Here is a 14,897-nt window from a genome sequence, read left to right on the forward strand (position 1 = left end):
GCTTCCATTAGCAAAGGGGATAGCTAAAAAAAAGTGGCCCACATTTCTAAATCATGGCGGTTTTGAACATGTAAAGAGATGCTGTATATGTGTTTTGCAAGGTATGGGAGACTGCATGCATTTGTGCTTGCTTCAGGCAATGTTTGTGGTAATATCAGGAAAATTAACAGTAGAAAATGGCCCACCAGACCACAAAAACAGGCCCACAAACAGCCTAAAAATGGCCCAGACACTAACCTGTCAGACCAGCCCTTCAGACATAACTAGATTGCTCTATTGGCCAGTCTGACCAAGAGTGACCATTTTTGCTAAGTTAATACCCTAGACCCTAACTACCTCTCTTATTTGGCCACTTAACTGTATCTGATTTAATAGAATCAACATTAAATCAACTATAAGGACATATTTTTCTAAAACGAATGTGTTTGATTGAACTCTTAGAGAAAATATGTAGTATAAATGTAAAAAGCATTGGTGGAAAGTCTCTCGTTCACATCTTAATTCATGCAACATTTGTGCATGCCTGTGTTTGCATGGATCAGTGCATTAAATCCAGGCTGAATAAGTGGAGTGTTTGAAGCGTCCCATTATGGATTTCCATAGATAGATGGACCATGGTGCTACTCTGCGCAGAGTGATTTGTGTGAAACATGTCAGGATACTGATCATGACGGTCAAGTTAGGAAAAAATGACAGTGGGTAAACAACCACCTTGATAATCAAATGAATTTTGATAGACAATGCCAATCAATACTAAAGTGATTAGTTAAGTATCAAATGCCTCCTGACATCATGAAGGAGAAAAGAGCATGCAGAATCCAAAAGTAGAATCCATTTCCAGGCTAAACTTCGAAGATCAAAAATCAGAGGCAAAAATAAAACTGAGTTGAAATGCATCCTTCTCTTGAACAAACTTCTCTATATATGGGTCCAAAGAGAACTGACATCACTGGAAAATATGCTACTTTATCATAGAATGAGAATGTCTGCAGTCCTCCCATGGATGGACCACCTTCTTTTAAAGTATACTTATAAAATGTGTTTATACTACCATTAACCTAGTGCCTTGAACTACAGGACAAGATTCCTCACCCACAAGAGCATTCATCACCAGCCAACATGGAGTAAAGGAAGCGGGGTAGCACAGAAACCAGCTATGGTGACTATGAGCTTGGCTGATGCCACATGCAGACAACAAGTGAACACCCACGCTTGAAGCTTCGAGTGTGCACCACAATCAGGTAAAACAATTAAACCTGAGAGACATTGACTTCGTCGAGGTTAAACAGATTTTTGTGTGAATTTGAAACCTAAATGTAACCAACATACAAGAATCATCAAGTTATTGACTGGATTAACTCCACAGTTAGCCTTCTCCTGTACTTGGACTTATTGTTTCTCTGTGTAATGAACCGTGAAGACCCCATTGTGCACAATTCAGCAGTGCTACTTCTTCACATACTGCTTTGCATTTTACTGTGATTAAAGTGTGTCTCTTTTATTATGAAAACAAAGTACTTAGCTGTACATTTGCTTATTTCACCTATTGTTGATGCCTTAGTTCTGCATCGCTGCTCTCTACACTCCCTTTCTAAAACATCTTGGTCTTCTTACCCTACCTATCCTTGGAGTCAAGTGCAGCATGGGTGTACCTAGCCTAGTTTGTAGCACCAGAGTAAGATAGATTCTAGGACAACAGTACTTACTGACTCCAACCATCATGGGTAAGATTCACTAACAGTTGGTTGCCATGTGATTCCTTGAATGGGTTTTAACAATAGTGTTATTTGGGTTCTAGCAATTAGAAACACTAATTTTTGGGCCACATTTATCAACGTTTTACATTGCCCTTGGGCCACACAAGGTAAAACAAGGGAAATTTAAAATCTAAATGTGATAGACACCTCTCATGGCCCTGCTGTTCTTAGTAAATCTGAAGTAACGCAAGGAAGTGCAAGTTACTGCCTTGAGTCAGTCTTTCCAAGTTAGGCAACCCATGGATGGAGCATGGGTGTTCCCATGCATCTATTCATGGATCTTAGCACATTCCCTCATTTACCATGGGTACTAGACCTGGGAATGCATCAAAATACTACACCTTCCCAGATGAGGGGTAATCAAGAGAAATATCTTTATTACTCCTTGTTTTTCTCCTTTCTACATATGCTGTATTCTGCAGAACATGTAATAAGAGGAAAACGCCTCATATGATTGTTTTTGTGCAGGAAGTTGTCCCTTCCTGCACAAAAACAATCCTGCTTGCCACACAGGCATCTTTGCACAATGGTGCAAGGGTATCTGCATTGGCGCTAGGCGGGCATCAGTGCTCCTGCACAAGGAGAGAGCAGGAATGCACTATATCTCGATAGATATGGCATATTTCTTCTATCTGCCTTCCAGGTGTCTTACTGCATTGAATTGCACAATAAATTGATGAATATGGGCCTTGGTGCGTGTATGTGGCAGGATGACAGCAATTTGCCATCAATGAATTCAATTGGTTTTAAAGGTAAAAAGCCATATATGATATATCTCTCACCAAACCAAATTCAGGAAAAATAAAGTAATGATCAAAATTACAGAATGTATTTTTACACAGCCCAACCATAAAACATTTGCTAATGTACAAGAAAATCCGGTAGCTCCTTAAAGTGAACCATGTGAAAATTTGTGTGCCTCTTGGAACATGTGATTTGCAAGGAAACAATAGATTCTGTTCACAAATATGACACCCAAATGTTCTGAAAATACTCAAGGTACTTTCCTGAAGTACTTTCGAGACAGATGTGTAGTCCTTAATAGTCTGTAGCTCGCTTATTCGAAAAAAATAGAATAAGAAAATTCCAGGACTCCCATAAACTTTTATTTAACAATTTCATGTAGTGAGGAATAATAATGTGCTCTGCTGAAAAGGTCCCCTGTGTGTGAACATGAAGCAAAAACAATATGTCACAAATCACCTAATATATATGTTAGTCTGCTTGTTTTCCAAATGAAACAAGGCAAAGCTTTAAATGTCTGCAGGTATTAATCTGATCTCCATGGTAGCAAAGAGTATGCCATTTATTTACAACTTATTCAGCGGCACTGTGTCTGAGGTTAACCATCCCAATTTTAGTGCACATGAATGCTGAAAAGGCAGAGGTGTACCGCTTAATGGTGCCCGCCCCCCCAGAACGTGATGAGTGGCTCCTGAATCTCCCACATCTCACAGATATTCATTTATCTTGGTCTGAATGGGGGCACTTTAGAGGGTTGGGTCCACCTGAATGGTTGCCTCTTGTGTTGCAGGGGCTACGTGGGCCGTGGTTAGCCCCTGTGTTCAGGAAAGAAAAAAAACAAAGGCCTCTTATCATGCTATTTCATCAGAGCATGATCTGCCATGTCTGGACAACTCTCTGTCTACAATGTTCTTGTCTGATTCACATTCTCAAACTCTCACAGCAAGAACAGTGATATGTGTCAGCCTCTACATTTTCAATTATAAGATGGCAGTGTTACCATGGGGTGAATATAGAAGGGCAGAAGTACTACATCTTGACTACCTCTTTAATATCTAAATGACCCATGATATCCCCTTTCTTCATGTCTCAGGGCCTTAATGATAGGGAGTCAATCAATTATTAGGCTTCTGATTCAATCTATGAGTACTTTGTAGTGACAACATTTAACATTTGCCGTTTATAGGGAATGGTTGCATCACCAGTGTGTTTAGCATGATTGGCCATTGTTGGCCATCATTTCAAAAGTGAGCGATATGAAATATTAAGTTTATATAGATGTATATGAGACAATAGGCATGTAGTTCCTTCCACTGTGCAACTAATCTTTCTGCACTACCCGATAGCAAGCCTAAACTCAGGAGCAGAGTGTAGTTTAGATTCCGCTCTTGACCATTGAATGACCTCCCCACTGAATATGCCATCATTGGTGTCAATTCAGATCGTGTTTATAGTAAAGTGAAGAGATAATGACTTTAAATGAGTTGACACCTCCTAATCACCATACATAATTCATTTAAGAAGCCATTTCATGCCTGGTTACTTATAGGTGTATGTCTACTCTTTATGTTGAACTGCAACTTGGAACTCCAACTACAGACCATGCTGTACATCTGATTTTCAAAATAAACTGTGCTTTCTCTAGTGAATTAACTCTGTGAGTGAGGCTGTGCACAAAAAAGGGGTCATAGTTCATTGTCTGCTCCATGTTAGCATGCAGGTGGAACTCTGAGACACGCTTGTGATTGGCTGCAGTACGAGACAACAGTGACCATAAACAGAGCTTTTCTTGCCCCCATACCCTCTCAGGATCTGGCTACAGTCAGCTCCTGCATGCTACACTATCTGTGTCTTCGCAAGGGCATCTCCAGCTTTCGTTTCGATGAACCCAGCAGCCTAACATGGAGGTTTACCTGCTAATCCCGGCCCCATGATAGCCCTCCGTAAAAAATTGTTGTCCAGAGATTTTCATTTTTGATTTTCATTTTTGTATCATTAGAGAAGTAATTTAGCTTGGGTACACATTGCTGATCAGGGCCGAGTTTTTATGGATGACATTTTTTAAAATGGCGGATGTGTTGCAGTGATGATGTAATACTTCAGGAACCATGAGAAATATATACCCAATATTGGTGTCAGAACATAGGTTTTGGGGGGCTGGTAGTCTTATACAGACAGAAATTAACTCCTCAGATCAATGCTTATGCCATTTTCCAAAAAGGTAGCTCTATAATGGTGTGTTTTAGCCATAATATTGGCAATATATTTTAATATTGTTTTTGTTTCAGGTTTTCCGTTGATTCAAATTTGTAAACATGAGCGAAGCAGGTGGTAGCAGAGGAGCTTTACCTCATGACAGAGTGTTGCTAATAACAAAATCCACAACAAATAAAAAAAAATCATATGGCAAACCATACCAATGGAAAAGCTAATATCAACTGCGACTGGACAGAAGAGAGTTCAAGATGCTGCAGAAATATAGCAAGATGAAATTCACAAAAGATTGAAACTGATGGGCCAAGAGGTTCAAATATTTTATCATTGTAACAACAAGTACTTCAAGTCATATACAATGGAAAAAAGCCTGGAAAACAATTATCAAAAAATAGCAGAAACCAGTGAATCACAACAAGAACCTGAATCTTCTGAGAAAGCAACAACAACCAAACCCAGTGCACATCCACTGACAAGATCGATGGCTACCCCTTATCCACCTCCAACAACTGATAAGGAAGCAGAGGATCTACGATGTGTTATCTTTGGTTTAGCCAGAAGGGATTGATGAAAGAACAAAGTACAGAGTATGTGTGTCTCAAAGGGGGAAAATGTTTTTATCTGCAGCTAGTTTCTTTCAAAATGAAGTTTTAAGCTGCATAGCTCCTCTAAACAGTGAGGTGAATGTATTTGGAGCAGATTTGTGTGCCAACCTGCACTGCATGCATGCATACATTAAAAAATATACATGTACAATGAACTCCCAGCAGCAACGTAACCGCCAGATTTTAGTTACGGTTGGAAATTAAGTTTTAAACAGGGGTGTGTGGTGTGCTCCGCTGGCAGAGCTAACAGAGTTTTTGGCACTCCACCCTCCATTTGGAGCGCAGAGCTCGAACAAAGATTCCGCTAGCCCCGCCAGTGGAGCAGAGCAGAGCTCAATGCGTGTGCACTGCAGCCCATTTATGGGCCACACAGTGCAAGCACAGACAGTCTGCGCTTGCACTGTGTGGCCCATAACTGGGCTGCAGTGCGCTCGTGGCCTGATATCCGCGGCATGGAGCTGCTGTCAGTGCCAATTCTGAATCCAGCCATCCGGGCCTCCCTCCGACCTCACCAACATCCCAGGAGCAGGAGGCGGAGGGAGGCAGAGAGCCAGGCTGCTGGCAACGTGAACCCTGGGATGACCACGGTAAGACGCTCATTTCCCTTTCTCTTCTGTGTGTGTCGGAATGCTGTCTGCCCTAGTGGCACCCTGTCCTGAATATGCCCGATCTCGGAAGCACTAAGCAGGGTCAGGCCTGGCTAACCAGGCCCGACCCTGCTTAGTGCTTCTGAGATCGGGCACATTCAGGACAGGGTGCCACTAGGGCAGGCAGCACTCCGCCACTCACAGAACTCCACTGAATTCCACAGAGTTTTAAATCAACTCCTCAGAATTCCATGGAGAGTTCCACCCACCCCTAGTTTTAAAGCCACTCTTGAGTGCTGGATACAGTTCACACTCAGTGAGAGCAGACAAATAATGGCCAACATTGATGAAACTGTATTGATGCATACATGAAATTAAGATTTTTCTGGTGAGAATGTACAATGACATAATTTGTTTTTGTCAATCTAACAATAAGAATGAGCCACTTATGTTGTTCCCAGTTGATTTGACTCCTGATGTTCTTGCTGCCAAAATAAGGTCACAGGATGAAGTAAAATTAGCATAACCATTTTAAGAAGCACCCTGAAAGATTATATCATCACTGCAACACATCAGCCATTTTTTAAAATGTCATTCAGAAAGAATCGGCTTGGATTGGCAATATCTACCCATGCTAAATTACTTCTCTAATTACACAAAAACACAAATAAAAAATTAAAGTCTCTGGACAATTTTTTTACAGAGGTATATCAAGACTATGAGTGGCTCCTGAGGCTGATAGTGTGCAGCGCCATCTTAGTAGTGCAAAATGTACTGGTTCCTCCAAAAGGTATGTGCAGGTAGGCAATTTTACTATAATGGTATATTCAGTATTCTCATGCATTAAGCACACAGCAGTTACAAGCTAGAAAAAAACTGTCTTTTAAAACATTTAAGGCATAAAGATATAAAAAATCAAGATGGCAATGTCAATGTTCAATTTGAGGCTGTAAGGAAATGGCTCTTTTTGTATAGTCACCCTAAAATTTTGAACTGATGCTGCTGGATTTTCAACTCTGAGAGTGTACTGAGGCCCACTAACCAAACCTCAGTGCCAGTGCCGTGACCCCTGATTGGCCTATACCCAAATGGCAAAAGTTGACTTATATCTAAGGTGGTCATTCCAACCCTGGCGGTCGGTGATAAAGCAGCGGCCAACCCGCCAACAGGCAGGCGGTCAAAAAAATGGAATTCTGACCCTGGCGGGAACCGCCAACACAGCCCGCCACTTTAACACTCCGACCGCCACGGCGGGACAGACAAACAGCACGGCGGTCACCGCCAACAGGCAGGCGGCAGACAATGTACCGCCCACAGTATCACAACTCACCAATCCGCCACCTTTTCCGGGGCGGGAGCCCCGCCGATAAAAACTCGGCGGAAACAGACTACGAACGGGAAAACGCTCACCTCTATACACTCCACGAGGACGGAGGACAGCATGGAACCCGAATTAAACATCCTACCAGCTCTTGTCTACCTACTCATCTACCACGAGTACGAACTCCGGCGCAGAAGACAACGGTGAGTACTGCACCTACGACACAGGGGAGGGGGAGGACGAAAGGTTACGGGCACACACATACGCCCCCCCCCAACTATCAACATACCAATGCAGAGCAACAACTGAGTGACACCCCCCAAACCCCCCTGAAAAATGCAAAGACATAATAAAAATGTTAATTTAAATTTATGTATAAATTAGGTTCATTGAAGTCATGGAAAATTATCCTTATGAATTATCAAAGCAAAAATAATGAACAGTGCGAAAGCTATGTACATAGTCAATAAGTCCTGCTCAGTGTGTCAAATATCCACAGTCCGTGGGCCAATGTCTACCAAACACATGGGCAAAGCCCACACAGGAGACCTGAGTCCGTTGGAGAGAACACTGCTGGGGCATCAGATGACAAAACTACAGGCACCTCAGGGGGAAGGGAAGGGGGGCCACCTCAGCCACAGGAGTCCATGACGCCAGAACCACGAAGGGCCCACCATGCCCACTGTGCCATCCTGGGGAGTGCAAAGCCACAGTCTCTCAAGTCTCTACAGTGGGTGGGTTGCCCACTGTGCCATCCTGGGGAGTGCAAAGCCACAGTCCATCAGGTGGATTACAGACTCCACTGGTCATGGAGGAGGCAGGGTGCCCAGAGTGCAGCGTAAACACTAGCTCGACACAGAACCGGCACTGTCAATGGGCCAGCGGAGCTTGACAGGAAGGGCCCAGCGGAGCGGTGCTTGAGACGGCGGGGCCCAGCGGAGCGGTGCTTGACAGGAAGGGCCCAGCGGAGCGGTGCTTGACAGGAAGGGCCCAGCGGAGCGGTGCTTGACAGGAAGAGCCCAGCGGAGCGGTGCTTGACAGGAAGGGCCCAGCGGAGCGGTGCTTGACAGGAAGAGCCCAGCGGAGCGATGCTTGACAGGAAGGGCCCAGCGGAGCGGTGCTTGACAGGAAGGGCCCAGCGGAGCGGTGCTTGAGACGGCGGGGCCCATCGGAGCGGTGCTTGAGACGGTGGGGCCCAGCGGAGCGGTGCTTGACAGGAAGGGCCCAGCGGAGCGGTGCTTGACAGGAAGGGCCCAGCGGAGCGGTGCTTGACAGGAAGAGCCCAGCAGAGCGGTGCTTGACAGGAAGGGCCCAGCGGAGCGGTGCTTGACAGGAAGGGCCCAGCGGAGCGGTGCTTGACAGGAAGGGCCCAGCGGAGCGGTGCTTGAGACGGCGGGGCCCAGCGGAGCGGTGCTTGAGACGGCGGGGCCCAGCGGAGCGGTGCTTGACAGGAAGGGCCCAGCGGAGCGGTGCTTGACAGGAAGGGCCCAGCGGAGCGGTGCTTGAGACGGCGGGGCCCAGCGGAGCGGTGCTTGAGATGGCGGGGCCCAGCGGAGCGGTGCTTGACAGGAAGGGCCCAGCGGAGCGGTGCTTGACAGGAAGGGCCCAGCGGAGCGGTGCTTGACAGGAAGGGCCCAGCGGAGCGGTGCTTGACAGGAAGGGCCCAGCGGAGAAGTGCTTGAGATGAAGGGCCCAGCGGAGCGGTGCTTGAGACGGCGGGGCCCAGCGGAGCGGTGCTTGACAGGAAGAGCCCAGCGGAGCGGTGCTTGACAGGAAGGGCCCAGCGGAGTGGTGCATGACAGGAAGGGCCCAGCGGAGCGGTGCTTGAGACGGCGGGGCCCTGTTCAGCAGTGCCTGTCTTCACGGCGGGGCCCTGTTCAGCGGTGCCTTTCTTCTCGGCGGGGCCCTGTTCAGCGGTGCCTGTCTTCACGGCGGGGCCATGTTCAGCGGTGCCTTTCTTCGCGGCCGGGCCCTGTTCAGCGGTGCCTGTCTTCACGGCGGGGCCCTGTTCAACGGTGCCTGTCTTCGCGGCGGGGCCCTATTCAGCGGTGCCTGTCTTCACGGCGGGCCCTGTTCAGCGGTGCCTGTCTTCACGGCGGGGCCCTGTTCAGCGGTGCCTTTCTTCACGGCGGGCCCTGTTCAGCGGTGCCTGTCTTCACGGCGGGGCCCTGTTCAGCGGTGCCTGTCTTCACGGCGGGGCCCTGTTCAGCGGTGTCTTTCTTCTCGGCGGGGCCCTGTTCAGCGGTGCCTGTCTTCAATGCGGGGCCCTGTTCAGCGGTGCCTGTCTTCACGGCGGGGCCCTGTTCAGCGGTGCCTTTCTTCACGGCGGGGCCCTGTTCAGCGGTGCCTTTCTTGTCTATCAAGGGAGCCAGACCTGGCCAGGACTCCCTGCTTAGTCGCCCTCCGACCGTGCAGTTGCTGGACCCTCCTGTGACGGAGTCCTGGGCCCGTGGGTGTCCTCCGTCACACCCGGGATGGGGCTTGTGGGGCCCTCCTGGTCCGCGCCCCTGCTGGCTGACTTCTCCGCCCTGCTGCCCTTGCCCTCCTTCGATGAGGCTCTCTGGCCCTTGCCTCCCCTTGATGTTGTGGCAGGTGACGGGCCACGACTTTGCTCCTTGGGGGTAGCCGTGTCAGCCTTCTCACGGCGGCCCTTGGTTTTACGGGTTCTCTTTCCAGGGGGGGGGCTGGCTGTACCCTTGCTGCTGGCCGATGTATTTGTGCTGGGAAAGGGTGGACTCCAAAACCCGTGCACAATGGTCAGACTTGATCCAGGGCTGGTGGTGGCTGAGGTGCTCTTCGGACTCTTACCAGATGGAGGGGGTGGGTCAGGTGGTGCAAAGAGGTCAAGTTTGGAGAGGAAAAGTTTTTTAGGAGCAATGGGAAGGGTAGGTGCAGTGGGTATGGGAGTGGAGGGAGAGGATGTGGTTGTAGGAGAGTCAGGTGTGCTGTCTATGGGTGCAGGTGCTTGTGACGTAGGCTGTCGTGTGGTGGTTGGCTGTTGTGTGGGTGGCTGCCTGCGTTTGTGTGTTTTGGAAGAGGGGGTGACAGACACAGTGGGAGAGGACACAGGGGACGTGTAAATGGCAGTGGGGGTGGTGACTGCACGTGTGCGGACTGTACTGGAGGGTGTGGTGGTGATGGAAGTACTGGCTGATGGTGGTGTGCATGCAGGTGTGAGTGGAGACGTGACAGGGAGGGAGGAGGGAGACGAGGAGGAGGGGGACACAGAGGTGGTAGTGACTGTTGCCATGGCTGCATCTGGATGTTGCTTGGGTGAATGCTTGTGGGATCTGTGGTGCTTATGTTTGGATGAGCTGCCCTTGGGTGTTGAGGTGTGTGCAGGCTGGTCTGATGGTGTGGATGGGATAGGCTGAGGAACAGGAGACTGGGAGACGGTGGAGGCAGTTAGAAGAGGGAGGCTGGAAACAGGGACAATGGCTGCCGTCAGTGCTGAGGCCAGAGCATTGAACGATCGTTGATGGGCAGCCTGACCCGAATGAATGCCCTCCAGGTATGCATTGCTCCGATGCACCTCCCTCTCTACCCCCTGGATGGCATTCAAAAGGGTAGACTGCCCAACAAGGATGGTCTGTAGGAGGTCAATGACCTCCTCACTGAGGGCAGCAGGGGTAACTGGGGCAGGGCCTGAGGTGCCTGGGGCGAAGGAGATGCCCGCCTTCTTGGGCGAGCGGGCACGGAGCGAAGGCTGAGGGGCTGCTGGGAGGCCGGAGCTGGTGCACTGGGTGGCGGCTGTACCTGTTGAGGCGGGGGCACGGATGTTGCCGCCACCGCTAGGGAGCTCCCTTCCGAGGACGTGTCAGTGTCGCTGGTGTCACCACGGGTCCCCGTTGTGGAGCTCCCCTCGCCCTCCGTATCACTGGTGACCTCGGTGTCTGTAGCATGGCCCACCGGGGCCTTGTGAGTTGCAGCTCCCTCGTGCTCCGATGCCAATTCTCCTATGCCTGATGATGCTAATGCACACATGCACAAGAAGATAAAGAAAAAGGGTGGGGGGAGAAATAAAGACAGGTTGAGTGCATGCATTGTCAACACCGTTGTCGGAGAGGACAGACACAGGAGCCTCCAGCACTACGCCGCGCAATCAGGGTACACTACTCAGTACTTGTGACTAGGCCTACAGGTCTATGGACAACAAATGCACACATGGGTGATGCTGGACCATGGATTGCTGTACTTGGCACCCTACAGAGGTGGGAGGCGGGGCACAGGGCCATGCCTAAAGGAGGGGACTACACTACAGAAAGCGCCCTGGCCTAATGTCACCCACAGCCCTCCTCCCCCACCCAGACACCTCCACTGCGCGTAAAGACAGCAGAATGTGCTGGTACTCACCCCCTTGTGTCTGCTGTGATGTCCTCACGTGCCCATCCAAATCGGGGTAGGCCACCGCCAGGATCCGGGACATCAGGGGGGTCAAGGTACGACTGGCAACCCTCCTACGTTGGGAGGCCATCCCCAGCAGTGACTCGGCGGTCTTCCTGGTCCCGCGGCGGATGTCCTCCCACCTCTTTCGGCAGTGGGTGCCCCGTCTGTTGTGGACCCCCAGGGTCCGGACTTCCTTGGCGATGGCACGCCAAATGTCGACTTTCTGATGGGCGCTGACCTATTTGACATGTACAGGGTGGGAAAGGAAATTTCAACATTTTTCTGCATGTTAGATGTGATTGCCCCCCCATCCCCAACCTTGCCATGTGGTACATGCTCTCATCTGTCGTGCCTTGCACTCCTCATTCGCTCCCCACCCCACCATCTTACATCCACCATACACAACCCAGGCATAGCCCATTCAACGTGCACCCAGTGTACTTACCTGTTGGTCTGGAGGACCGTAGAGTAGTGCATACTGGGGCAGGACCCCATCCACAAGTTTCTCCAACTCTTCTGAAGTGAAGGCAGGGGCCCTTTCCCCAGTCGCAGCAGCCATTGTCTCTTCCAGACCGAGGTCACAGCAGCACTTGCAGTATAGGTCCTCTCCTGTGGATGATCAGGTCTCGAGTGATTAAGCAGATAGAAAATGGCGGTCACGCCCGCGGCGGTGCGTACCGCCACGGTGCGTACCGCGACCGCCGGCACACATCGCCATAGGGTGCAATGTTAACCAATGCGCCTTCGCACTGCGGTCTTCGACCGCCTACCGCCATGGTGTGCCACGCCAGCGCGTTGACCTCACATCCCACTGTCACACTTCTCAGGTCAGGCAGCCGCCATTACAAGGGCCCACATGGCTTAATTACTACTGCGTCACACAGGCCTCGGCCTTGCATTGCCACTCATACAAGCCTTTCAATGCATAGCGATTCGTGTACTGTGCAAGCTGGGTGAACGTACCTGTGGGTTGCTTGACTCTGTACTCCATGTTGTCCTTCCTAGGCACCGTCCGCTGGGACTTGCAAGGAGAAGGATGAATCCTCCCGTGTACCGACCGCTGGTGGACCTGTCGACAATGGAAGAACGACATATTATACTTCGATACCGACTTGACCGAGCCATTATACATGAACTGTGTGGCCAGCTGGAGCCAGACCTGATGTCCCCATCCGCCAACCCACAGGAATTCCCCCTCTGGTGCAGCTTCTGTCAGTACTCCATTTTTTGGCAAGTGGGTCTTTTCAGACAACAGTGGCCATGTCATCAGGGATGTCTCAGCCTATGTTTTCTAAGGTTTTGTCCAGAGTGTTGTCTGCCCTGATGAAAAACATGCGGAGCTACATTGTTTTCCCTGAGGAGGGTGATTTGGCCACTGTGAAGGGTGATTTCTATGCCCTTGGACATATCCCCAACATCATTGGTGCCATTGATGGGACCCATCTGGCTTTAGTACCCCCAAAAGACAATGAGCAGGTGTACAGAAATAGAAAAAATTACCATTCGATGAATGTCCAGGTGGTCTGTTTGGCTGACCAGTACATCTCCCATCTAAATGCCAAGTTCCCTGGGTCAGTGCATGACGCGTATGTCATGCGAAATAGCAGCATCCCTTATGTGATGGAACAGCTACAGAGACATCGTGTGTGGCTAATGGGTGACTCTGGTTACCCCAACCTGCCTTGGCTATTGACCCCAGTGAGGAATCCCCGGACCAGGGCAGAGGAACGGTACAACGAGGCACATGGGCGAACTAGGAGGATTATAGAACGGACCTTCGGGGTCCTGAAGGCCAGGTTTAGGTGCCTGCATATGACAGGTGGATCCCTAATGTACTCACCAAAGAAGGTGTGTCATATCATCGTGGCCTGCTGTATGCTTCTCAATCTTGCATTGCGACGCCAGGTGCATTTCCTGCAGTAGGATGGTCCAGATGGTGGTGTTGTAGCAGCTGTGGAGCCTGTGGAGAGTGAAGAGGAGGAAGACGACGGGGACGACATGGACAACAGGGACACAGTTATACAACAGTATTTTCAGTAGCACACAGGTAAGAATCACCCACGCCATTTTACATTTAATTCTGGCCTCCTGCATCTCTACTTTCTGTGTTTCCCCCCAGTTCCTTTTAACTGATTTTTGACTTTCCCTTCCCTTTTCAGAGCTGTATGACCCACAGCGTGACTTCTGCTTTGTTTGCCCATGGACTAATGCTTATTGACATTGGTATGTTGTCATCACAATGTAACTGAACATTATTGCACCATTATGTGTAATACATGTGTTAAGAATACAAGCAGACTCCTGATTTTTGAAGTGCAATTGGTGATTTATTTTAAGTGCTGCATATAGGTCCATGATAGTAAAACGGTGATGGGTGGGGGTGGAGTAATGTCCATGGCAGAGTCCAGTTCTCAGTCTCACAGGTGCATTGTCCATATGCCTGTGGAAGGATGGAGCAGGGGCTGTTTAAGGTTTGACAGGGTGACAATGTGGGACAGTGGGATGACATCAGGGGGTATCTTATGCTGGCGGGGGTCTTGGCATCCTACTCAGTCTTCTTGTGTGATCTCAGGTTCCGCTTGCGGGGTGGTTGATCTTCAGCAGGAGGTGGGGTTCTGGTGGCCTGTCGTTGTGTGGGGGCCTCCTGTCCACTAGCGCCGGCGGAGGTGGTAGGCTGTTCGTGGTCCGGGCTAGTGACAGGGGCCCTTTGGGGTGCCACATGGTCCCGCAATGTGGTGACTATCTGGTTGAGGGCCAGGACGATGGTCCCCATTGCGGAACCGATGTTCCTGAGTTTGTCTCTGAACCCCATGTACCGTTCCTCCTGCTGTGCCTGGATTTCCTGGAACCTGGCCAGTACCGTCGCCATCGTCTCCTGGGAGTGGTGGTATGCTCCCATGATGGTGGTGAGGGCCTCTTGGAGAGTGGGTTCCCTGGGCCGGTCCCCCCCCTCTCGCACAGCAGCCCTCCCAGTTCCCCTGTTTCCCCGGGCCACTGTCCCCTGGACGGTGTGCCCACTACCACTGCCCCCAGGTCCCTGTTGTTGTTGGGGTGGTGGGTCAGCCTGGGTGCCCTGTAGTGGTGGACACACCGCTGATTGACGCGTCCTGGAGACAGAGGCATGGGCCCGCTGGGTGGGAGCTGTGCTGGTATTCCCAGAGGGGGTTGGGTCTGCTGTGGCCTGTGTCTGTGTGTGGGGAACCGACTGTCCAGAGGTCCCCGATGGTCTGGGTTGGTCATCAGGTTCTAGGTCGACAGAGCTGCTGTCATCACTGGGGGCCTG

The sequence above is a fragment of the Pleurodeles waltl genome, chromosome 1_2, assembly GCF_031143425.1.
Source record: "Pleurodeles waltl isolate 20211129_DDA chromosome 1_2, aPleWal1.hap1.20221129, whole genome shotgun sequence".
Lineage (NCBI taxonomy): Eukaryota > Metazoa > Chordata > Amphibia > Caudata > Salamandridae > Pleurodeles > Pleurodeles waltl.